This window comes from Choloepus didactylus, chromosome 14 (genome assembly GCF_015220235.1).
Source record: "Choloepus didactylus isolate mChoDid1 chromosome 14, mChoDid1.pri, whole genome shotgun sequence".
Lineage (NCBI taxonomy): Eukaryota > Metazoa > Chordata > Mammalia > Pilosa > Megalonychidae > Choloepus > Choloepus didactylus.
The window spans coordinates 84154988-84181431 of NC_051320.1; the positions used below are offsets into that span (position 1 = coordinate 84154988).

Genomic DNA, 26444 nt, shown 5'->3' on the forward strand with positions numbered 1-26444 from the left:
TTTGCCTTCTTTCCCTCCAAAGAACCAAGTGTGGATGGGAGAAGGCTCTGACAGGGTGAGTAGGCTGGGCAGAACAATTTAAGATGGGTGCAGAGGAAATAATGGATATACACCATGTTGAAAATGCATGTAGTTTTCTCCACAGACTGGTCCAGCAGCCATGGCTGATCACCCACCAAAAGCTGGGACCCAAATTTGTCCAGTTATGAGGTAGAGTGGAGAGAAAACAATTCAGATCAGCCCAGAGGTCTCAAGTCATTACTCCTTATTTCTGGGTTTAAACTCTTCAGCTGCCCTATGAAGGAAAATGTAATTTTTATTTTGGAGATTATAAAATTCATGTCCCTTTGACCAGTCATAGCTAGAAGCATACACCAATATGTTTCCATTGTGATTGAAGCAACAAGCTCATATTGGTTGATCTAACTGTTCTGAAGTTGTTCATTTTGTTCTCACACCTTTGTCCCCAAAATTGAATCTACTGTCAGGTCCCACATTTCCAGAGTGCCACAAACAGGATGAAATGCACTTCCATTTACTGTGTAGATGTCCCAAGGAGCTGAAGTGTTGGTTCCGTTAGACTGATGACACTTAAATGTAAAATTATCTTGGGCAGGATTTGGGGGCTTAATGTAGTGGACTGCGACTCTCTCCTCAATATTTTCCAGGGCAAAAACAGTTGGCTTGTTCTGTTTGTCTGTAAAAGTAGCCACAAATCAAGGCAAAAAATATGGCAGCATAGAGAGGTGTGGAATTTAGGTAGTCCTCTAGAGCAAATAGTAAATAGCCAGGAACAAATAGTAAATAGTCTGGAACAACTGTTGGAGGACATCTGTGACTGGACACACATTGTACACCAGCCAGGGATAGGTAGAAGGGCTGAGACCATAGCACAGACCTGCAAGTAAAGCTCCCCAAACTGCAGAGCTGGCACCCCTCCCCTGTGAGCACAGCAGGCTAAGCTGAAACTTTCCCTCTGGAAAAAAAGAAGCAGGCTGCCTGGAGTGAGGGAAAGTAACACAAATAAATTCTAACTGCAGTTTTAATTAACAAATTTGAACTACTGAATACAAGCTGCAAGCACAGATAAACCCAGAACAAGCAGGAAAGGAACCCTGAGGACACTCCCGAGAGAGGAGGCGGGGCTGACAGAAAATAAATAAATAAATAAAAACAAAGGTTTTGGGAGACAACTGAGCTCAAAATACTGGAAGACAGCTGTGTCCCCAAAAAAGCAGCATGGAGAACCGGGAATCAACACCAGTCGACCGATGAAACTCCTTTTCCTTTTTTTCCTCCCATTCCAACTAGCTCATTAGAGAAGCCTCAGGCATTTTTGATTGTCAGTGCTGACCCAGGCAAGGGTGGAGTTAAGAGAGTAAAAGAGACAAAGGAGGAATTCAAATGTAGGAGACAACTCCCTAAAGGGTGTATCTTCCCTAAGAAAAGGGGGTGGTGACCAGCTCAAGTGGCTGCCCTCCCTCAAAGAATTCAGACCCTAGGGTCTGGGAGGAAGAAAGAAAACCCACAAACAACTTAAGCTTGGCTTCTGATACCTTTGGTCCCTGGTTGGACAGGTTCCCCTGAGAATTAAAAGGACTACACCTCTTTACACCAGTAGGGAACTGCAGACTGACAAGTGCCACCTGCCAGACAGGATAGGAAAAGCACAGAGTCTAGAGGCTTCACAGGAAAGTCTGACAACCTGCTGGGTCTCATCCTCAGGAAAACATGGAACTGATTACACCCTCCTGAGACCAGGGCCTGTCTGGTCTGGGAAAATCTGATTGGGCTAATCAAGAAAACCAGATGCCTAGAAAACAAAAAATTATATCACATTAGGAAAAATGAAGATATGGCCCAGTCAAAGGAAAAAACTTACACTTCAAATGAGATACAGGAGTTGAAACAACTAATTAAATATCTTCAAACAAATTTGGTAAACCAATTCAAAAATTGAATGAATGAGTTGAGGGAAGATATGGCAAAATAGATGAAAGATATAAAGAAGATATTGGGTGAAAATAAGGAAGAATCTGAAAGTTGTAAAAAACAATTGGCAGAACTTTGGGGAATGAAAGGCACAATATAAGAGATGAAAAACACAGTGGAGACATAAAACAGCAGATTTGAAGATGCAGAAGAAAGGATTCATGAACTGGAGGACAGGCCAGCTGAAATCCTACACACAAAAGAATAGATAGGGAAAAGAATGGAAAAATATAAGCAGGGTCTCAGAAAATTGAATGACAACACAAAGCACATGAATATATGTGTCATGGGTTTCCCAGAAGGAGAAGAGAAGGGAAAAGGGGCAGAAACAATAATGGAGGAAATAATCAATGAAAATTTCCCATCTCTTATGAAAGACATAAAATTACAGATCCAAGAAGTACAGCATATCCCAAACAGAATAGACCTGAATAGACATATACCAAGGCACTTAATAATTGGATTATCAAATGTCAAAGACAAGGAGAGAATTTTGAAAGCAGCAAGAGAAAAGCGATCCATCACATACAAGGGAAGCTTGATAAGACTATGTGCAATTTCTCAGTAAAAACCATGGAAGCGAGAAGGCAGTAGTATGATATATTTCAGATACTGAAATAGAAAAACTGCCAACCAAGAATTCTATCTCAGGCAAAACTGTCCTTCAAAAATGAGGGAGCTTTTAAAATATTCTCTGACTAACAGACACTGAGAGAGTTTGTGAACAAGATACCATCTCTACAGGAAAAACTAAAGGGGACACTACAGACAGATAGGAAAAATAGGAGAGAGAGGTTTGGAGCACAATATTGGGTGATGGTAGCACAATATTGTGAGTACACTGAACAAAGATGACTGTGGGTGTGGTTGAAAGAGGAAGGTTAGCAGCATGTAGGACACCAGAAGGAAAGCTAGAAGATAAAGACTGGTACTGCATAACTTATTGAAACTCAGAGTGGTCAATGATTGTGATTAAAGATACAAATATAAGAATGTTTTTACATAAGGAAGAACAAATGAATGTCAGCTTTGCAAGGTGTTAAAAATGGGATGTATTGGGGAAAAAAACTCAATGCAAACAAACAAGAGTCTATAGTTAACAGTAACATTGTAAATATGTTTCCATTAATTGTAACAAAGGCAATATAACAAAGCTAAATGTCTAAAAGAGGGGGATATAAGGGAGGGGTATGGGATTCTTGGTGTTGGTGGTGGTGTCTGAATTTTTAAAATTATATTTTATTTTAATTATATTTTTTCTTTTATTCTTTTTTAGTTGTCATTTTTTCTTTCTTTTTCTTTTTTCTTTTTTTTTTGCCTCTTCCTCTATCTTTGTGGAAGAAATGGAAATATCCTTATATAGAGTGGTGGTGAATGCATAACTGTGTGATTATACAGGAACCATTGATTGTTTACTTAGGATGGAATGCATGGTGTGTGAATAAAACCATCTAAAAAATAAACAGAGGGATACAAATGCTGGAGAAAATGTGGAGGAAGGGATGTCCCTAATCACCATTCATGGGAAAGTAGAATGGTACAGCCCATCTGGAGGGCAGTGTGATGGTTCCACAGGAAGGCAAGCATGGGGTCACCATATGGTCCTGCAACTCAGTTATTGGGTATATACTTGGAAGGACTGAAAAGAAAGAAACAAATGGACATTTGCACAGTGGAGGTTATGGGGTCAATATTAACAATTTGTAGTGGATGGTGGTGGCCTAAGGATACATTGACTGATGAATGGAATGGAGAACTGTAGTGTATACATACAATAGAATATTGAGCTGCTGCAAGAAGGAGTGAAGTTGTGGGGTGAATGGACATTGAGGACAGTATGTTGAGTGAAATAAACCAGAAATGAAAAGAAAAATATGATGCCTCACTAATATGGACTAACTATAATGTACAAACTCTGAGAATTGAGTCTGAGAGCACAGGCTATCAGGGGAAGGCGTATTGTAAAGGTTCCTCGATTGTAAGCTCTCACAGCAGTTACATCTATTCCTGAGTTGTAATGGTTATTTCTAAATTCTGAGATGCTGAGTTTATGTATAACCTGGTCAGTCCCTGGAACTTTGGGTATCTGTGTGACACCTGAGACTCAGAGCCAGAGTCTGGCAGCTATGAATGTCAGCATTACTCCATACGGCAAATGTTAAGGAGTCTGAAAAGAGAGATCAGACTTCAATTAGAGACATGAACAAAATGGACTTGGTTAGGATTAAGGCGAATCAGATTAAAGGGTAAAGGACAATATTGACGGTGTTCTTAAAACTTCAACTTCTATGTGAGACCAAAGGGAGAGATGTTTATTAGATGCAAAAATCTATGTTTTTTGTAGCACTATATAATTATAACTTGTATGGTCAGTTTCTTCAAACAACGTAATTACATGGAACGATGAATAGGGAGTGAAATCTAGTTGGTTTGTACAGTTTAGTGTGAAGCCCCAATAAATCCCAGAGAAATTTGGGCAGAGAATAAAAATGTAGTTGCAAAGCTCCATTGAGGGACAGGGGGAAACTGTAGAAATATTCTCACAAGCATTGGAAGCTACCAATTTAGAAGGCCTAGCCCTTGATCTTGGAGCTTGCCCTTATGAAGTTTGTTACTGCAAGGGAGAGGCTAATCCTACTTAAAATTGTGCCTGAGTCACCCCCAGAGAACCTCTTTTGTTGTTCAGCATGGCCTCTCTCTCAAAGCCAATTCTGCAGGTAAACACACTGCCCTCCCCGCTACATGAGACCTGTCTCTCAGAGGTGTAAATCTCCTTAGCAATGTGGGACATGACTCATGGGGAATCATGGGATTGAGAAAGCCTTCTTGGACCAAAAGGGGGAAGAGAAATGAAACAAAATAAAGTTTTAGTGGCCAAGAGATCTCAAATAGAGTTGAGAGGTCATTCTGGGGGTTATTCTTATGCATTATATAGATATCTCTTTTTAGTTTTCAATGTATTGGAACAGCTAAAAGCAAATACCTGAAACTGTTGAAATGCAACTCAGTAGCCTTATATAGCTTATACTGTGTGACCATGAGATTGTGAAAACTTTGTGGCTCCCACTCCCTTGATCCAGTGTATGGACAGATGAATAGAAAAATGAGGACAAAAAGTAAACAAATAATAGGGAGGGATGAGATGTTTTGGGTGTTCTTTTTTATTTTAACTTTTATTCTTATTCTTTTTCATATGTGGTAATGACAATGTTTAAAAATTGATTTTGGTGATGAATGTAGATCTATATAATGGAACTGTGAACAATTGATTGTACATCATGTATGATTGTATGGTATGTGAATATATCTCAAGAAAATTGAATTAAAAGAAATAGCCACACATCAGTGCTGATGTTTTAGTGGAGATTCTATCTTCCTGAATTCAGAAGGTTGGTTCTCTAATTGGTAGACAATCAGTCCCCTCTCTGGAGTTACCACCACTACAGTGGGGTAAATCACATTGGCATAGTAACATCTTTCAGGGAGTTGCAAAACCATCATAGGATTTGATGATCGCATGTCCCCAAACTTCAAAGTCTTACCCCAGCTCCCAGGCATCACATAGCTGTAGTTTGGTCATAACCCTGTGACACTTCTCTAAATTGAAATTTTGTATTCAGACATGCAGTATAGGGGGTTCCCCAATTCTCCCCCAACAATCCTGGGAAATTCTCCAAAGCTGCCAGTGGCTTCATATCTGCTCTGCGACTGAAGTCATTGAGGGTGGGGACAATTTTTCTTTCATATTGAGCACAGTACAGTGGAAAAGAAAGACACCTTCTACTTACTGAGATCATACAGTGGATACTGAGGAAAGATCATTACACAGGTGATGTTATTTAATCTTTATAACAGTGCTGTATGAACGTATGATTGTCATCATTTTATAAATAAGGAACTTGAGAGACAGAACAGTTAACTAATATAGTAAAGGTTATCCAGGTAGAAAGCAGTGGAGTGGGAATTCAAACCCAGATCTTTCTAATACCCTAGCACATACTCTCTTTATTTAAATATTCAATGGTATCTCTCCTTAGATATTTTTTTAATAAATGAGGAACCTTGAAGAACAAAGTTTGCATGTCTTGCCAAGATAACACATCTACTTAGAGTCAGAGGTAGGCTTCAAGAAATTATCTGTTGGGCTGCCTCTTTTTGCACAGGTTGTACACGAGTGCTTTGGGAGCAGGAGACACAGCTAAAAATGAGGTGGTAACTCTCACTTAAACTGTTAACACTGCTGAAGTTGCAACCACAAAGAAACAGGGCTAATTTGTAAGTAAACATATCAGAACTTACCGATCTCCATGAGAGTCGTGTACTCTCTAAAGTAGTACTCTTGGAAAGATCTTGGAAAGATGTGATGCCCACTTATTCCAGTGGTGCTAGATGGCATCAGAGAATAAACATGAAATTTGAGATCAAAAGACCTAGCAGTAATCTCAGCTCCATCACTTTCCAGCTGGTCAATCTTGGGCAAAACAATTTTCTATCTAAATCTGAATCTAGAGAAAGATCTGAGTGCTTCACTCCTAGATGTGCTTAAGAGTAGTGCCTCTGAGGATTTTCTTTCTTTTTCTTCTTCTTTCTTTCTCTCTCTCCTTCTCTCCCTCCCTCCTCTCTTTTCCTTCCTTCCTTATTTCTGCTATTTCTTTCATGAGTATTAAAGGAACTTCTCCTGCCACACCTCCAGCCACAGCCACATCATCCCTCATACCTTTTGCCATGAAAACACTGAATTCTTCCTAACATGATGGTGTTTTCACTTCTGTGCCTCCTTGATGTCTTCTTGTCTGGAGTGACAAGTTTATTGTTGTCTTGTTGAGATTTTGTTTATCTTTCAATATCCAACAGAAGTACCATCTTTCCTATCTCCCCTCTCCCCCTCCCAATAGAATTGATGGTGTCTCTTTTATTTCTTTGCCCCAACCATATCTGTACAGATCTCTATAGTTAGGGATCCCAGCTTCAACCTTTTCTATTACTACACATGGTATTTCATATCTTATCATGGCTGGCTCACTGATAGATCAGAACCATTCCAAGACATTTTATAGGAAGGTCTGGGGTTCCTCATAGGAGATAACTCATCCTAGGAAGGAAGTTAGGGAAATAATCTTTGAGGCCATCATAGAGTTATAATCTTTGAGAACAAGAATAACAGTACAATGATCCACCAGGATTCACCCTACCCATGCCCAGTACTCCTGTCCCACCCACACTCAAGTCTGTATCAGAGAGAGAAAGAGGGTTGTCCATAACAGTGAAATAATTCATTTAACATATGCACAGAACATAACGGTTATTATGTTGAACATAATAAAATTACCAAAGAACACAATGCACCTGAAAGGCACCAAAACTTGTTCCCCCCAAAAAACAAGGGACATGCCTGACATGGTGATAACAGTTAGTAAAGATGGGATCTGGACCAGATTTTAAACTCCATGCCTATTTTATTCCACTTCACTACCTCTTTGAGGCATGTTACTTAAACACTAATTTGAAAAGAAATAAACTTTTCTTTGCCTCCAACTTAATGTAAGACATCAAATGAGTCGCTTGGTCTCTGCTGAGTCTTACATTTTCCATTACTGAAATGGGGATAACAACATTTTCCACCCACCAGTTGGTGGCTTGGAGCAGATTATGACATAATATTTGCAAGAGACCATGAAGGGAGACATTACAGTGCATAACAATGGTGTCATTGAATAATTTAGCAAGCATTTATTGAGCTCTGACTATGCGTCAGGTAAAAGACTTGGCACTAGATTAAAAAGACAAAAATGACAACAAAATAGACTTATGAAAACATCACTATAAAGATATTGTGACTTTGTTGAGATCTAGTGTGACTCCATATGGGAGTGTGAGTTGTGAGCCAGGTAGGTCATATGCTATGAAATAGAGGACAAGATTAAAATTGAAAACACCTGCTTAAGTTAAAAAGCTCCCCTGATTTTTCTGGCCCCTAGCAGCAGCCCACACAGCCTCCTGCCCAGGCAAATAATCCACAAATGCCTCAGAGTTCAGGTGGTTGCAGAAATGAGGTCAACCCTCTAAGGTTCTCTCTCCAGAGTCATAGGCCCCTGAGTTATCATCTCAGCAATGCGGCAATGGAAGGGAACAGCATTCAAGTCAGAGGGAACAGAAAATCAATTAAAAGCATAGTACTTGGGAAACTCGGAGAAGTTAATACTCAACTTAAATGCTTACAATGGACCCACAGGTAGCATGACAGAAGCAAGCAGAAGTAGAAATGCAAACTGGTGAATTGTGTACGTGGTGGGGAGTGTGAAAAACTGGGAAGTGCAAGACCATCATAAGGGCCCAGGTGCTATGCAGCATGGCCAACTGTTGTTATGGGAAAAAGCAGAGGTTTTCTTGATTCTTAAAGAAAAGTGGAAAAAACACATATTTAATGCAAAATCTCCTGATTTTTAAATGGTGGACATCTTGGTTTGCCAGACTGCTATGACAAATACCACACAATGGGTTGGCTTAAACAACAAGGATTTATTGACTCATGTTTTAGGTTAAAAGTCCAAAATCAAGATATCAGTCAAGCACACTTTCTGTAGAATGTAGCACACTGGTGCTGACTGTTGGCAGCCCTTGAGGTTTCTTGGCTTGTCTCCCATCACAGGTTGATAATTCATCCTAGGAAGGAATTTAGGGACATAATCTTGAGGCCATAATAGAGTTATAACCTTTGGGAACAAGAACAACCGATGTCCTCTCCTTTCTCGCTTTTGTGACTTTCAGATTTTCTTTATAGGGCCTCTAGCAATCCAGATTTAGGCCTACACTTGGTTCAGTTCACCAAACCTTAACAAAAAATGACATCTTCAAAAGGTCCTATTTGCAATGGGTTCACACCCACAGGGAGGTGGATTAAGATTAAGAACATTTGTTTGTTGGGGTATATAATTCAACCTACTGCATTAGGCCAATTTTCTTTTTAAAACACTTACACAAGAAAAACTATGGGTTTCTGATCCATGGCTCTGTCTTAGAGTCTAATTTTTCCTATTTATAATATGGGGTTAATAATTCTTACTTGGCAGTGTTACAAGGATTAAAGTATTTGATGTCTAGGACTTGCTTAATACATGTGACACTAAGGACACATATTCACTAGTGATTAAATAATCAGAACATAATTGGGCTATTAGGGAATGCTTCATCTTAAGGATGTTCCATCAGAAACTTGATGTCTACTTGTCCAGAATATTATTGAGGAGATTCATTCTTGGATTTAGGATTGGACTTGATCAAAGACAAGTTTCATCTTCTTTGCCAGATCATATTGATTGGACATGTCTGCCTGGAGTACTGTTTAAGAAGTGTCCTGCGTCTGTAACCAGGCTCAGTGAAGAGTCATCTGATGGATTAATGATGTCTGCCAAGGTCTTAGAAAGTGGGAGTGGCAGCAGGCATATGCACTCTTTCCATGTCTGAAGCAGATTATTTCCAAGTCCACACCCAACATTGAGAATTTAGAACAAGATTTATTCAAATGTGACCTCTAATTAATGCTTCAGAAACAATCTGAAGATAGTGCCAATAAAGTATCAATTAATGGAGATTTCTGTGTGACAGACTGTTGCATAAACCAGCTTTGTCTGTTCTTATTCTCATGTTGCATCCACATTCAGCACTTCACAGACAGGCTTATTAACTAAATTATCCAATGTCATTAATTTCTACTATGCATGACAAAATCCTGTCTGCTTCACTTTGGTTTAATTTGAGAGATGCTTACTAGGTTCTGTTCAGTATGCAACATGCAAAGGACACGCTGATGAATAACACTAAGTGCCTTTACTAAATGTGTTTCCTGACATTCTCACAAACACAAATATGTACAAAAATGAATAAAATATAGGGGATGCTATCACAGAAGTTTCCCCAAAAACTGAGTGGAAAGATTGCCTACCTCAAGGAATCTGAAACCATGATCTACAACAGACAGCCACAGAGTAAGTATTTTTTAAGGACTCTTATTTGATTATTTTTTATAAAATGAAAAAAAAAATTGTTAACCATATGTTTTAGTTTCCTGGGTTGCTCCAAGCAAATACCAGAAACAGATTGGCTTAAACATGGGAATTTATTAGCTTACACATTTTGAGGCCATGAAAATGTCCAAATCAAGGCATCATCAAGATGGTGCTTTGTTTCCAAAGACTAGCTGGTGGCGTTTGCCTCCTGTGCCCCATGGTGGCATCTCTTGGTCCCTTCCTTCTATTCTGGGTTCCGTTTCAGCTTCTTGCTTCCTGATGCTATTCTCTCCCCCTTCTCTCTCTTTCTCTGTATTCATTCCTTTTGTAAAGGACTCCAGTGATAGGATCAAGACCCATTCTGAATGAGGTAGATCACACCCTAATTGAAGTGCCTCATGAAAAGATCCTTCTTACAATGGATTCATATACACAGGAATGAATTACGTTTAAGATTTTATTTTCTCAAAATCTGCAAGTATAATTGAACAAAAAATGTGCCAGGCTTCCTATAGGAAATTCTGGGAGCTTCATATACCTACAACTCCACATAGACCCAGTTTAAGAAGTAAGAGTGACTAAAGTGAAGAGGGATTATAGAGTGGGCTGAGGTAGAAGTTATTAGTCTTGTTTGGAGAAGGAAAAGAAAGGAAAGTTTCAGAGATGACATCTGACCTGAGTGGAGGGGCAGGAATGGTAATCCATTCAGAAAAAAAGAGCTTATGAAAAAGCATGGAGGCTTTATGAAATAGCATAGCACATCCAGGAAACTTTGAGCACTTTTATACTATTGGATATAAAATTCCCAGATTGAGCATGGCATGAATAAGGCTAGAAAGGGAGGGAGAAGTCACATAGTTTCTAAACATGCATTTTTCATTAGCTTTTTAACTTGCTCTTTTCCTTCTTGATGCACTTCCCACTCCAGACCAAAAGGCAGATCAGGTGGAAGCATTTTTTTTCCCTTCATTCATAAATAGTACTTCAAAACCAAACCATCCATGGTAAAACTCTGCTTGACCTTGGCCAACTATCAAAGGCCTCCTCTCCCAGTTGATCAATGGTTCTTCGGGTACTGGAACTGAGCCAAAGAGGAAAGAGCCATTGATGAAAGAGCGAGGCAGCAATGCAGTGAGACCAAAACGTCCTGACCAGGGTGCAGGCTGAGTGTTTCTTCTTAATTAAAAGCATTCTGCCAGTGTAGGGATCAATCACTGAGTGACCCCCATAGGGGTGGCCATGTCCTCTGACAGTCATTAATAACCCACCTTCTGTGTTTAACCTCCTTATCCTTTTGAGGAAATATTTACAATAGAAATCTAGGCTGTGTGCAGAAAACCAGCTCTGCTTTGAGAGTGTGCAGACCAAAACCTTTGAAAATGACCTCTTCTCCCAGCATCCTTTGACAACCCGCCATATTGGTTCCCACCAGAAAGAACTTCACTAGGTCTTCACATGCATAGGATGCAAAGCATCAATATTTTCCTTCTTAAAGCCAAAAATACTTTAAATAATAATTGTAATGCACAGTGTCTTTCAAGTCACCAAAAAGTTTTCGTCAGATGGACTAATTGGCTGTCTTGCCAAATTCTTTTGCAGTATGCTTTTGTCTTATGCAATGCCAAGGTTGTTGTAAATAAGGAACTGGGAGTAATGGGAATTGTTAAAAGAGCTGTTTCCTGAGTATTAACATCTCAAAATATATTGTACTGAGAGTTACTCTACTATGTATGCACTTTGCTTACATACTGTTCTAAGTAGAATACATATTTTATGTCATTTGGTTTCTATATAGCTGTCAACAACCACTTAAGGAAGATATAATTCCCATTTCAGAGATGGGGAGACTGAGGCTTAAAGGGGTAAAGTAACTTTAAAAACTTTCAGTAGTTCAAAGATAAACCTGATTTAGAACCAAGGCCTCTGGTAAAGTATTTTCTCTTAATTAGTATGTTCAACTGCACCTCATGCACCTGTGCCTTCGTCCCTTCTGTTATGGAGCCTGAAATGTTCCTTCATCTCTACTTTTGATTTGGTTAACTCCTTCTTTTCCTTGAAGATCAAACTTGAATGTCATCAATTTCAGGCAGCTTTATGTGCCCCCCAAAGGCTGTTGTAGGCAGTTGCTGTCTGCTTTCATAGATTCTTGTCCTTCCCTTTCTGAAACAGCTGCCAGGCTATTAAGACTGCACATGCTGAGGTCCTAGAAGCAGAACTCTGTCCTTCTTTACCCATGACTCCCCAAATACCTGGCAAAAAGGTGGTGCTCAACAGCTGTTAGTGTTTATAATGCACCCCTCAAATATTTTGCAACTGTGTGGCAGCTTAGGCTTTACACAGCATCCATATACTCTAGCTCATTCACTGATAAATAAAAGCAGGGGTAATCCAAAAAGGGCTATACCAAATGAAACAAAAGAAATACAAGCTCTGAGGATTAGCTATAAGAATGTTTGATTATATGCGCTAATATGCTTCTAAATATTATACACATGGAATACTATAGAAACATCTTTAAACAAATCTATTGAAATGGTGGCCAAAAGGTAAATAACATCATCTTTGAACTATAAATATACACACACTACTCACTGTTGTGTGGTCGGAAAGTGTTGTAATTGATCATGTGTTTCTCCTTCTTTGTTTTGTCTGTACAAAGTCAGTTCTTTTCTTAAACCCATGAGTGATCTTATGGCTTGTAGAACTTTTTTACCCCTATTCTCTCTCTGGCATTTTTAATTCAGTTGTTTGTTTCCAGCAATAAACTATACTCTGCTTAATTATAATTCCACCTTCCTGGATCTAGAACTATTCTCCCTGTCCCATGAGATTCAAATTATAATAGGCCATTCATTCATTTAAACAACTTTGACTTCCTATTGTGTGTCAGACACTTAACCAGGGATAGAGCAGTAAGTGAAATGGACACTATCCTTGAACTCTGGGAATTTTGCTGTTTATATAACATTTAAAAATATGTAGTGTTTTTTTGTGTGTGTGTCCCCTAAACTACCCTGGTAAGCAGATTTTGAAATTAAGGCTCATACTATTCAAGGAAATTGCTCAGCCTAATCAACCTGTGTGATTGACGGAGTCAGAGCTTGTGTCTAGTTCCGACTCAACTCCTGGGTTCTTTCTATGTCCCCATTCCTCTAGACAAATGAATGCCAACCTGCCTAAGGATGCAGTGTTCCAGCTGTGCTGAAACCAGAGGAGAGGAGCAATCTGTCTAAAGATGACTGGGATGAATTTAAGTGAAGCATTCTCAAGAGCCTGAGGCTGGCCTAGCTCTATCTCTCTTACCATTCATCAAAAGCTCTGATTTATAAAATTTGCTGAGCTAGAAATAACCAGGGCTCACTGTACCCATTTTCTTTTCTTTCCTGGGCACTTTAGAAAAGTATTCAGCAGTTAGGTTGGGATCAAGAGACTAACTCTGGCCAATGGACTTCAGGGTGATGATAGAAGAGAGGAGCTGCAGAAGAGGGGTCCTTGTTACACGTTGAATTGTGTCGCCTAAAATGATATGTTGAAGTCCTACCCCAATAGCTCACCATGTGACCTTATTTGGAAATAAGTTTGGTACAGATTTAACTAGGGCGGACCTTTAATCCAATACAACTGGTGTCCTTATAAGAAAAGAAAAGACACAAGGAGGAGAAGGCCTTGTGAAGAAGGAGACACACAGGGAAAAGATGGCCACATAAAGATGGAGGCAGAAATTGGAGTCACGATGCCATATGCCCAAGAAAACGTGAGGCCACCAGAAGGTGTAAGAGGTAAGGAAGGACACTTCCCTTGAGACCCCAGAGGGAGCATGGCTCTACAGACCCCTGGACTTCAGGCTTCTGGGCTCCAGAAAGATGAGAGTAAGTTTCTGCTGTTTTAAGTGTGTGGGAATTTGTAATGCAGTCCTTCTGAAGAAATTTTGGGTGAGAAAGAACTGATTTTGCAAGCAGAATAAACATAGCATCGTCTAGTATTGGACAAGAAAAGACAACAGAATTTACCACACCCATAAAGAACTTTTGGTTGTGAATATAGAGTGGAGTCTTGGGTCTTGGAAAGGATTCTTCAAGGTGTCCTTTTCTAGCCATGTCACTTTTCTCCCACTCCCTCCTTAATTTCTAGGAATCACTAATCTATTTTCCATCTTTATAGTTTTGTCTTTTCAAAAGTGATACATAAATGGAATCATATAGTGTGTAACCTTTTGGGATTGGCTTCTGTCACTCAGCATAAATTTCTGGAGACTGACCCAGGTTGTTGTGAGTACAATAGTTCATTCCTTTTTATTGCTATTATTCCATGGTATGAAGATAGTACAGGCTACTTAACCATTTGCTCATTGAAGAACATCCAGGTTGTTTCCAGTTTGGGGCTATTGCAAATGGAGCTGTTACAAACATTCATACACAGGTTTCTGTATGAATATCTTGGGTGAACCTGAGGATCTCGCAGATAAACAACTGGGTCATATGGTAGCTGTAAATTTATCTCTAAGATAAATTGCTGGGTCATACAGTAGCTACAAATTGAGCTTTTTTTTTTAATACTTCAAATTTCAAGTCCAAATATTATTGGTTTGAAATACAAATTTTTAGTTTTTTTAGGAAACTGACAAACTGCTTTCCATTTTCCATTCCCAGAAGCAATGTACAAGTAAACCTGTTTCTCTGCATCCTTGCCAGCATTTGTAAACCTGTTTCTCTGCATCCTTGCCAGCATTTAGTGTTCTCACAATTTTTTATTTAGCCATTCTAATAGATGTGTAGCGACCTCTTATTGTGGTTCTAATTTGCATTTTCCCTAGTGGCTAATGATATTGAAAATATTTTATATGCTTAATTGCCATCTATATATATATATTTTTTTTTTGATAAAGTATCTCTTCAAATCTTCTCTCATTTTAAAAATTGGATTATTTCTCTTAAGTTTTGAGAATTCTTTATATATTCTAGATACTAGCCCTTTTTAAGATATGTGGTTTGCAAATATTTACACTCACTCTGTATCTCATCTTTTCATACTCTTCACAGAGTTTTTCACAAGGAAAACTTTAAAAATTTACCAATTTTATCTTTGATAGATCATACTTTTGGGAACAAGTCTAAGAAATCTTGGCCTAAGCATATATCCTAAAGATTTTCTTCTATTTTTGCTAAAAGTTTTAAGGTTTTATGTTTCATATTTAAGTCTATGATCCATCTTGAGTTAAGTTTTGTTTAAGGTATGTGTCTTGGGTAGAGCTTCATTATTTTGCTTTAGCACCATTTCTTCAAAAGATTATCTTGTCTCCATTGAATTGCTTTTGCACCTTTGTCAAAAATCACTTGTGCATATTCATGTGGGTCTATTTTGGGTCCTCTCTTTTATTTCATTGACCTATGTGTCTTTTCCTCTGCCAATAGCACACAGTCTTCAATACTGTAGCTACATAAGAAGTCATGAAATTGGGTAGACTGATTCCACTATTTTTCCTTTTTAAAATTGGTTAGCTATTCTGTTTCTTTTATCTTTCTAAATAGTTTTGAGTAATCTAGTCTATATCTATAAGAAATCCTGCTAGGTTTTTAATATGAAATGTATTAGACCTGTATGTCAATTTGGGGATAATTGGCATCTTTACTATGTTGAGAGTGCCACTCCAATAACACAGTATGTCTTTCCATTTACATAGATCTTTGATTTCTTTCCTCAGCATTTTGTAGTTTTCACTCTACAAGTCCTCTGTGTATTTTATTTTATTTACATCTATGTGTTTCATTTTTAAGCAATTATAAATGATATTGTATTTTCATGGCTAGTACATAGGAATACAGTCAATTTTTGTTTGCTTTATCTTGTATCCTGCGACTTTGCTGATCTCTCTTTTTAGCATTGAGGTTTTTAGTTTTTTTTGTAGATTCTTTGGTGTCTGCTATGCAGACAATCACGTCATCTGCAAAAATGGACAGTTTTATCTCTTCCTTTCTGATATGTGTGTTTTATTTTATTTTCTTGCTTTATTGCACTGGCTAAAACTTCTAACACAATGTTGGATAAGAATGGTGAAAGGAGACATCCTTGCCTCTTTCTTAATATAGGAGGAAAAGCAATCTGTCTTTCACTAGTAATTATATTGATAGCTGTAGGTTTTAGTAGATGCTCTTTTCAAGTTGAGGAAGTGCCCCTCTATTCCACTTTTTATGATAGTTTTTATCATGAATGGGTGTTGAACTTTTTTTCTGCATTGATTGCTATCATAATGTGGTTTTCCTTTATTAGCCTGTTAATATGGTGTCTCTCATTGTTTGATTTTCAAATGTTGAAGCAGCTATGTAACCCTGGAATAAATTACACTTGGTCATGGTGTCTAATTCTTTGTATATAATTCTGAATTCTATTTGAACATATTTTGTTAAGGATTTTTGTGTCTATATTCATGAGGGATACTGGTATGTAGTTTTCTGTCTATACTCTTTTTTCTGGTATTAGAGCCAGCGTATTTTAGTTTGCTAAAGTTGCTGAAATGCAATATACCAGAAACAGGTTGGCTTTTACAATGGGGATTTATTAACTTACAACTTACAGTTCTGAGGACATGAGTCCAAATCAAGGCATCGACAGGCAATGCTGTCTCCCAAGGGATCAGCTGCTGGTGATCTTGGACTTCTCTGTCACATGGCAAGGCACATGGCTGGTGTCTGCTGGTTCTTCTCTCCTGGGTTTCATTGCTTCCAGCTTCTAGCTGCTTCTTTCTCAGCTTCTCTGGCTTTTTTTCTGTCTGCTATCTGCCCTTTATCCTCTTATAAAGGACTTTTGTAAGAGGATTAAGACCTACTCTGAATGAGGTGGATCACATCTCAAATTAAGATCCTACTCACCAAAAGATCTGACTTACAATGGGTCCATATATACAGGACTGGACTAGCTTTAAGAACAAGCTTTTTGGGGGTGCATACAGCTTCGAACCATCACACAGGGTAAAAATAGCTTCATAAAATGATTGGAAGATGTTCTCTCCTCTTTTATTTTCTGGAAGAGGTTCTGTAGACTTGATGTTAATTTTTCTTTAAACATTTGGTAGAAATCTCCAATGATACCACCTGTGCCTGGCAATTTCTTTTGGGGGGTTTTAAAATTGCAAATTCAATTAAGAATTCAATTTCCTTAACAGTTACAGGGCCATTGAAATTATCTATTTCATATTGGGTGGGTTGTATTTTGTGTTTTCAAGCAATTGGGCTATTTCATCTAACTTGTTAAATTTACATGGGTAAAATTGTTCATAGTGTTTCCATTTTACACTTTTGATGTCTTTGAGTATGTAATGTTATCTCGTTTCATTCCTGAGATTGGTAATTTGTGTCTTCTCTCTGTTTTTCTGTGTCAGTCTTGCTATAGTTTTTCAATTTCATTGACCTTTTCAAAGAATCAGCTCTTCATTTCATTAATTTTTTCCTATTGCTTTTCTATTTTAAATTTCATTGAATTCTGTTAGCTTTATTATTTCCTAATTCTGCTCATTTGGGCTTTATGTTGTTCTACTTTCTCTGGTTCTTGAGTGATAGTTTAGATTATTGATTTGAAAATTTTCCTGTTCTCTAACGAATGCTTTTAGTACTATAAATTTCCCTTTTGGCAACACTTTAGCTGTGTCCTACAAATTTTGATATTTTGTTCAGTAAAGGGTTAACTCAGCAGGCTGGCTTGTTTTTGACTGGCTCCTGGGACATAGACTCTGAGCCTTTGGAATATTCTGCCTGATAAGAGCGCTTTTGTATGCTCAAGGCATTGGGCCATGCTGAATCAGTCTGGCCAGATAGTTTATACTAACAATGTGACTTATGGTGAACACCATTTTTTGTATGTCTGATGCCCTAGGCTATACTCTATCACTGTGACCTTTGGAGCTGGAGACTGAGTAGCTAAAGTCAGTCATGTGGGCACTGCATGTCTGCATGACTCACCCTCAAAAAAAAACACCCAGGACAGCAAGGCTTAGGTGAACTTCCCTGGTTAGAAATACTGTGTGTGTGTTATTACATATAATTGCTGGAAGAACTGTTTGTCTCCACATGACTCCACATTGGAAGGGACATCTGGAAGCCTGTTCCTGGTTTCTTCTGGACTTTACCATGCACCTTTTTCCTTTGCTTATTTTGATCTGTCTCCTTTCACTGTGGTAAACCATAGCCAAGAGTATAACAACTTTTCTGAGTTCTGTGAGTCCTTTTGGTGAATCACTGAACCTGTAGGAGGTCTTGGGGAACCTCAACTAAGTTGCACTTTCATTTTCATGCAGGTCAATGAATTTTCCTATTTCCCTTGAAACTTTCTCCTTGACCCATGGATTACTTTAGAGAGTGTTGTTTAGTTTACAAGTGCTTGGAATATTTATTATTTTATTATGGATTTCTAGTTTGGTTCCCTCAGGATCAGAGGACAATTATTTTCAATTCTTCCCACATTTTAGATTTTTATAACAGACAACACCCCACATTCTAGTACCCCAAACTGTCTTCATTTCCTGGCTGTTAAAACCAATTCCATTCAGTGGGTAGGCTGAACAACAGGAATTTATTGGCTCACAGTTTCAGAAGCTAAAAAGCTTACTTCCTCCTGGGGTCAGTATCTTCTGGCTGACTGGCAATCTTTGGGGTTCTCTGTCTTTTTTATCACAAGGCAACACACATGGCGGCACCTTCTCCTTTCTCTTCTGCATTCTGTTGACTTCCAGCTTTGGCCTGCTCCCATAGCTTCTCCTTCCATGTCCAGTTTCCTTTGTTTGTAAGGACTTCAACCCATTTGCATGGGCTGGGGTAAAGCCGCCAGTTTATTTTTGTGCGGGGTGTGTGTGTGGTGTTTGACTGGAGTAGAAGAGTTATTGGGTAAAAATTTCCCATCTTGCTAGGGTGCCTCTTTTCTGGTCTTTTGGCTAGAGAGAGAGTAGAATTTTACCATTGGGATATTTTTGTCTGCACCCACTGGCATTTCCAGGTTTCTGGCTTCTTTAGTTCCAATTCTGGGATATTTGAGGCAAATGAAAACCTAGGAAACTCACCATGTTATTTCCTGGGTCCAAGGTTTCTAGCTGGTCCACCCTCTCTCCAACTTTCAGTTTTCTTGTGTTTATTTTTTATTTAATATCCAAGGTTATTAGTTGTACATTTCAGGAAGAATAGAGAAAACTACATCTACTCCATCTTCCCAGAAGTGGTATCATATCACTTATTTTTATTACAAAAGGGGGTAGATAACAATGTTTCTTTTTTCTGGAGGGCTCCCTTTTTCTCTTCCCTTTCTTTTCTTTCCTCTTCTTCTGTTCTCCCCTCCTCTTGCCTTGCCTTATTCTTTCCCTCCTTTATCCCCTTCTTTCCTTCTCCTTCTTCTCTATTTTCCCTATTCTAACTGCTCTTTATTTTGCATTTTACATTTTATATTTGTTCTCTGTGTCCATCTTTAATTTTGTTTTAATATTCATTTTATTACAAGGTAATAAAATATCTAAGCAGACATCATGGTGGCCTTCTAGCTTGTTTCTCTGCTTCTTCTTTATTTCAATACGTACAAAACTGAAAGTTGCTCCTTGGAGATCCACAACCAAAATAATTTTGTTCATACAAATCTCTGTTGGCCTGCATTCCCTAGTTTTAAATGTAGTCACAAATCTCATGTTACTGCTCCAAAGTAATCCTGCAGAAGTCTTCACCAAAATAACCTTTTTGACATATTGAAAAGAGAATGGGTTTTGGAGTTATATTGGGCTGGCTTTTAATCCTGGTGTTATGATATTTTTTTAGTTATGCAATTGCAGACAACTTATTTAATTTCTCTGGCCTAAGACTTATCAATAGTAAATTGAGGATTTATTGAGATAATATTTTTAAAGTGCCAAATATTTGTTGAGTGGGTGCTCAACAAATGTTCGTTAAATATGGAACTATTAACTTTCAGTGTTCTTTAACCTTCAGAGGCCACTTCATTCAATTTGGCACTTAGACTTATTACAATAGAGCTAGTATACATCTATTGTTGTTGTTGTTATTTTATTACAATTAGGTAGGTTTGTCTGTGTGTTGGAGGAAATAGTCTTAAATAATTGAAAGAATTCACTGACCATGATTATAATCATTCTGACCATCATATCCAACTTGAGCTCTCATTATATCACAAACAAGTTACTCAACAAATATCTGCTTGATATTTGTTTGATTAATATAATAATACTTCCTATGTAAGTATTCTTAACCTTCATGATGCTATGTCTATCATCTGATCCAGTGTCATATGTAGCATTTTCTTATCATGGCTGCTTTGCTCTTCATTTGCTTATGATAGAAAGATCTCTCAAGAAAAGTCAAGATAAATGTTGATAATAGCTGATTTGAGAAAGAAATCACTTTGACCTATATCATTTCATGTGAAAACCAGCTCAAGTAGGGATTTTTGCAGAAAATCAGCCCCGTATGATTGTTTATCTGTGATACTAGCTCATTCTGGATTTGATGAGGTAAGTGCAAGAGAAAATACAAAGGCCATTTCAAAATTGCAAATACATAGAGGAAAGGTTTCATTATTTAAAATCTAGGCATTGTTGCTGAAAGCTAAATTCATTTTAATTACAAAAGGAGTTCCCAACTCTTTTTCCTAACTTTTTCATAAATTCCTTTCTATTTGTATTTATCTAAAACAAGTTGCATTTTTAATGAAATCAAACCATGGTATAACACTGTCATTTTAAAACATAGCTATGTATCTCAACTCTCCTTTCAAAGAAAACTAGTTTCATGTATACATATACTCCTTATGATATTTTAACACTTAATATTTTAATACTAAATATTCTGCTTACAAAACCATTTCTTTATTTATTAGTTAGATATTTTCTTTTATTTTTAATATCAGGATGAGGATTTATAACTCTTATTCAACTCCCTATCTACTTCCATCATCCCAATATCATCATGTAATAATTTGTGATTAAATTTATATTTAGTATTCAAATTTTTCTGAATATGTATTATCCACTAGTAATCCAAATAATGCACAATGTTTACTTGGGGGTAAAATTTTCCCCTGTTCTTAATTTTTTAATTTGTTTGGGTTTAAGTTTCTATAAATATTTCTTTTCCAAACCTTCAAAGTAATGTAAAAGCCTTTCTGCATGGTCACACATAACATGTATTCTATCATTTCTTTTTTATTTAGACAGACATTCCTCCAGAAGACCCACTTTACACTGCCACACTATGGAAAGGTTGTTTTCTAGGTCTACTGAATGGCTGCCATCTGGAACTTTCTCTTTTCTCTACCCTGGGCTACATCTCCTACTTTTGGATAATTTTATAAAGTTTCATATGACTATGCATAGTTTTGTGACCTTGCGTTTCTCTCAGTAATCATGTCTGAGTTATAGTTTTACTGAATAAATAATTATATTTTTAAGATTATTTTTCCACTGAATTTTAAGGCATTCATCTATTGCATGCTAGTGTCCAGTGTTCCTTTTGAGAAGTCTAATGCCATTCTGATTCTTATCCTCAATATGGACCATTCTACATAGTCCTAAAAACATATTATTTTCTCTTTTCCATGTCTTTTAACTTTCATGATGATGTGCTTTACTGTACATCTTTTTTACATTACTATTCTCAGCACTTCAGAGATATACATTACTGAGTTCTGAAAAATTATCTTAATTTTTTTTATAGTTTTTTCTCTTTTGTTGTGTCTCTGTTCCTCTTCTGAAATGTTAGTTATTTGGATGTTAAACAGTGGGATCAATTAAACAGATTTATCTTTTCTTTCATATTTTCCATCCTTTTATTCTTTCATATTTTCCATCCTTTTATGTTTTTGTTTTTCTTTCCAGGAGATAGCATCAACTTTAATTTCCACATCTAATATTGATTGTTTTTCAATCATCTTATTTTTAATTTAAAAGAATTCTTATTGTCTGATTGTTCTTTTTAATAGTATCCTGCCCTTTTTCCATGGATGAACTATCTTCTTTATCTATTTAGAGAATATAATAGATTAAGAAAATTTTTTTTTTTCTGTTATCTGCATTGGTCTCTTTTTCCTCCAAGCTGTTTTTTTTTTTTTTTTTTTTTTTTTTTTTTCTCTATTTGTTTTGATCTTTTTCTTCAAAATGGAAAGCTTTTCTTAATTTGCTGGTAATCCTTAGCTGTTTGTTCATATTTGAGAATGAGGTAGTACAAAGCTTGTGGGAAACTGTGTGTGTGTGTGGGCTGGATTTGTCAACTGATGAACTTTTGAATGAAGAAACACGGTGGGGACTAGGTTATTTCAATGAAGTATCCCCAGATAGCAAAAGTTAAAAGTCTGTTTTCAGTCTGTGTCATTTCACCAGAGAACAGTCTACCAATCTCCTGTTTGATCAAGACATGGTTAAGGGCATAGGAGCAAGAGGTGGTGATGGTTGTGAAGGACTGTCTGCCAGTGTTCTTAGAACTTAGCAAAGGGACGGAGCTGGAAATCTCTTCACTGCCCTTAATCCTTTTTCTCTGCTGTTTCTCATATTCTTGAGTTTGAGGTCTTTCTGGATCAACTTTTTCACAGAATGAAACTCCAACTAGGATGGGGTAGATGTATTGCCTGGTCATGGAAGTAAGGACATGGTTATACTGGTTGTCTAACTGCCTCATATAGTTATACTGGTTGTCTAACTTCCTCATACACATTCTTTCAACAAATCCCTTTGTTTTGGGCCCCATTCTTTATTCTTGCATTCAATAGCACATGGCACTAATTTTTGAGGTTCTCTGAATTCTGTGACATAAATTGTCTTGCTTCTCAATGGCTTTTCTCTCTATAGGCACTTGGTATTTTATTTCTCTGCTTTGTTATTTCCTCCATTCACTTCCAATCTTCCCCAAATTCATTGACAGTTCTTTTTTGCAGTTGCCTTCTTTTCCGTTTTCTTTGTCTTTGGAGTTCATAGATTTATTCCATAAAAGAGCATAGATAATGACATGCATTTATGTAGTTATCCTAATAGAAGTCTCTCTGACTTTCTAAAAGAGAACAATTTACTTTCTGTTTTTTTATATTCTTAAGATTACCAGGGTAGACACTGGGTTAAAAGGAATGAACATACTGTCTATGGAGATTTACAAAGATCACTGATATTTTGAGAAATTCTTTGTTCTTGATTGACTAGCTGAAAAATTCTGAATTAGAAAATCCTTTAATGTGATACACTCCTTTAATTGAACTAGGAACTAAAAAAAAAAAATTTAATCAAAAGAGCATGATAAATTCCCCCACCTTCCCAGATTTTTATGACAGAAACTTGGTGTCATAGCTAAAGATCTTCTCTTCCTTTCATCCCATCTAATCAATCATCAAGCCATGTCTTGAATCCACCTGCTTCTTGGTGTCACCAGGCAGTACTGAAGTTCAAGACACCATCACTTTCAGTTAGATTTCTGTCATAACCATCTAACTGAATGGCTTTCCCCCTTCCTACCCATTCTCCACTTGGTAGGTAGTATCATCTTAGATCACAGATATGTCCACTTCATAATCTTAGAGAAAGCCATTCAGTTGCTGCCTATTTCTCTTAGTATAAAGACCAAAGCTCTTCTCACAGTCCACATGGTCCAGTGGGGTATGAACCCAGCTGAATTCTCAGCTCCATCAGTCCCTCTGGCAGTGCTGACCTTTTAGTTCCTGCTATGCTGCAAGCTTCTCCCCTGCTTCAGACCTTCACTCAGTTATTTTGCCGGAGCTGTTGGAAACCCTATCCTTCTGATACTTAGTATTCAGGGTCATTATTTAGTACAGCAGGGGTTAGAGCCAGGGGAAATCCTGAAACATTTCAAGCCCCACGTTCAAACCCCATCTCTGTCTCTTACAAGCTGTGTGATTTGTGTATGAATCACTTAGGAGGTCTTGGGAGACCTGTTTGTTCATCATGGGTGGTTTTAATGAAATAAGGGATGTAAAATATTCAGCATAGTGCCTTGTAAATAATGTATGTTAGTTTCTTTCTCTTCCCTTTTTGTTTTTTTCTGACAAACTATCATAACCGCTTGTGAAGGCATGAAAATTTGGAGAAAGTTTTGTGTATAACAAGAAACACAAATGGACTGACAACCTTCTCTTCTCTCAGAGTTTAATTATAAATTTGTAAAATAATTTCCATAGAAATTGGAGCTCTGCAATAAATTACAGAAAGAGCTATTTCTGAAATTCTTTTGAGAGTTTTCCTTAATTCTCTCTCTCTTTTCTTTTTCTGTAAAAAGTCTAAATGTGTACCATCTTGAGATATCTGAAGGGAACTTATCCATAAATATGAGGTATTCTATTTATAAGACAAGCAGAAAATGCTAGTGATAACAGCAATGCTAGTGTTGACTTTTATATTTATAGATTACATTTATTTCAAAGTGTTACCTTGAGCTTTCTGTAAAGGCAAGGAGAAATTCAAGTGATCAAAGATTTCTCAGATCTGGCTGACTGCTAGTTCATATCTTGGAGAAATAATGCCTAAATGTGGATTCTTCAAGGCTGGGATCCAGTAATTGCAGAAAGGCTGTTGTTTTAATCATTTATCTTGAGCCTAATCCATGGAGTTCACCGAGAACCTTCCTCAGGCAACCATCAATGCTTAAGGCAATTCATCAAATAACACTCTCACACAAGGTTTTGTATTCATGGTTCTTGCCCCAAATCTGATTCTTGTCAAAAAAATCTTTCACTTCCTTAAATACTGCTATGTCATATTCCCAAACTCAACTGTTCAGCAAGGTGTTTATCTTTTCTTGCACCTTCCTTCCAAGGCTATCATGGTGCCATCTTCTCCCCCAAACATTGCTGACCACAGCTGTCAATCAGTAGCACAAAATATACATAGACAGATTTGGATCAACTCCTTTAGGTCTAGCTTGCCCACTTACAAGCTTTGCAACAATCTTTACTTGATTGTAATACCCAAGTTCAATAACTCTGATACAAGAGTTTTAGTCTAGCTTCTTTCCAAAGTACCTGTGACATACAAAATGAACATCTTAATGCTAATGCTTTCTCACTTCCCACTTCCCCTGTTATCCCTTCTCTGAACATTATTTTCTAGCTCTTTGCAAACCATAAAATGACATAGATATGTCATTCATATTGAATTCCTACTTTGTCATTTTCTGAATTGCAACAGATTTTAGTAGAAACCATGTATAGAGTACTCCAGACTATATTCTTTGTTGATAAAGTTATTTGCTTTTAAAATCAGTATTTTAAAGAAACTGTACTACTTTTAATAGTATTTAATTGTATTACATATATTTTATCTAAATTTAAATTTGAGATTTTCAACACAGTTAGGAAAAAGATAGAATCTCCCACAGTAGTTTAAGAATTCTGTTTCATTAATGTCTTGGGTAATTTCCCATCACTGGCTTTTCAGTATGCAGGAAGTATAAACTAATTTTAGTCTGTCTTTAAATTTGGTGCAATGAAGGCATATCTACAGCAAAAGAATAGAAATAAAATGCATTACAAATTCAAATTGCACTTTATAGCAGATATACAGATATATGTATTTTTTTATTTTTTTTATTTTTAGAGCTTTCTTTTCCTTCTCCATTAATACCTTAAACTTTCAAAGCCCAAAGTATGTGAGGACAGTAGAGGAAACGACAGAGATGAAAGCTACATCATGTCCTGAAGACCCCCTTACAAGGCTTTATCTCTTCACCCAAACTCCTCCTTCTGCAGATAAGGTCCTAGAGATTCAAAGAGGGCACTTGGCTATTCAAGGTCTACAACTTTCTTAGTCTAGGGTGTTAACGTTTTTTTTCTCCTAACTAGCTGCTTCCTCTTATACAGAGTATTTTGCTAGTCATATAACCTTTACCGTGTAGATTAAATTTTTTTTAAAAAAATCTATGTTACAGGCTACAGAGATGGAAAGGATCTTGATCACTGCATTCTCATTTTCTTTTTGAACAGACCTGAAGAGCAATTCAGCAGAACTGAGAAGCTGGGGGAAAACCCACTCTGAAGTTAGAGTACTATTAAGCTGTGGGCTAAATTAAGCTGGAATGAAAAAATAAGAAGCTTCAGAAAATATTACAAACATTGTGAAAATTACCCACCAAGTTAACAGGTGTTATATTCAATTAAACAGCATAATTATACTCCATGATGTTTTACAGGGGAGCAAGTTCAAACAGGAAAAGATGTTAAGCCACTGCTCTGGAGAGAAGATTGTGTTTAACAGATATGTCCTCTCTGAGTATCAGAATCTATCTGAATCTCCAGAAAGTTCAACTGGCTCAGATCTCATATCTTAAGTTTCCAAAAGTGATTTTTAAACTTAGGTCTTAATAAAGAAATGAAAATAAATAATTTGTTGATTTGAACAACCCACATCATCTAATCAACACTTTTTTGAGCCAACATGGTTCTAGGCAGTTTGTATATGTAATTTCTTTTTAT

At 37.2% G+C, this 26444-nt stretch overlaps 1 pseudogene; it reads right to left on the reverse strand.

Annotated features, from left to right (window-relative positions):
* Positions 1 to 258: 258 nt before the first annotated feature.
* LOC119508902 overlaps positions 259 to 26444 on the reverse strand; it is a 29848-nt pseudogene continuing 3662 nt past the window's right edge.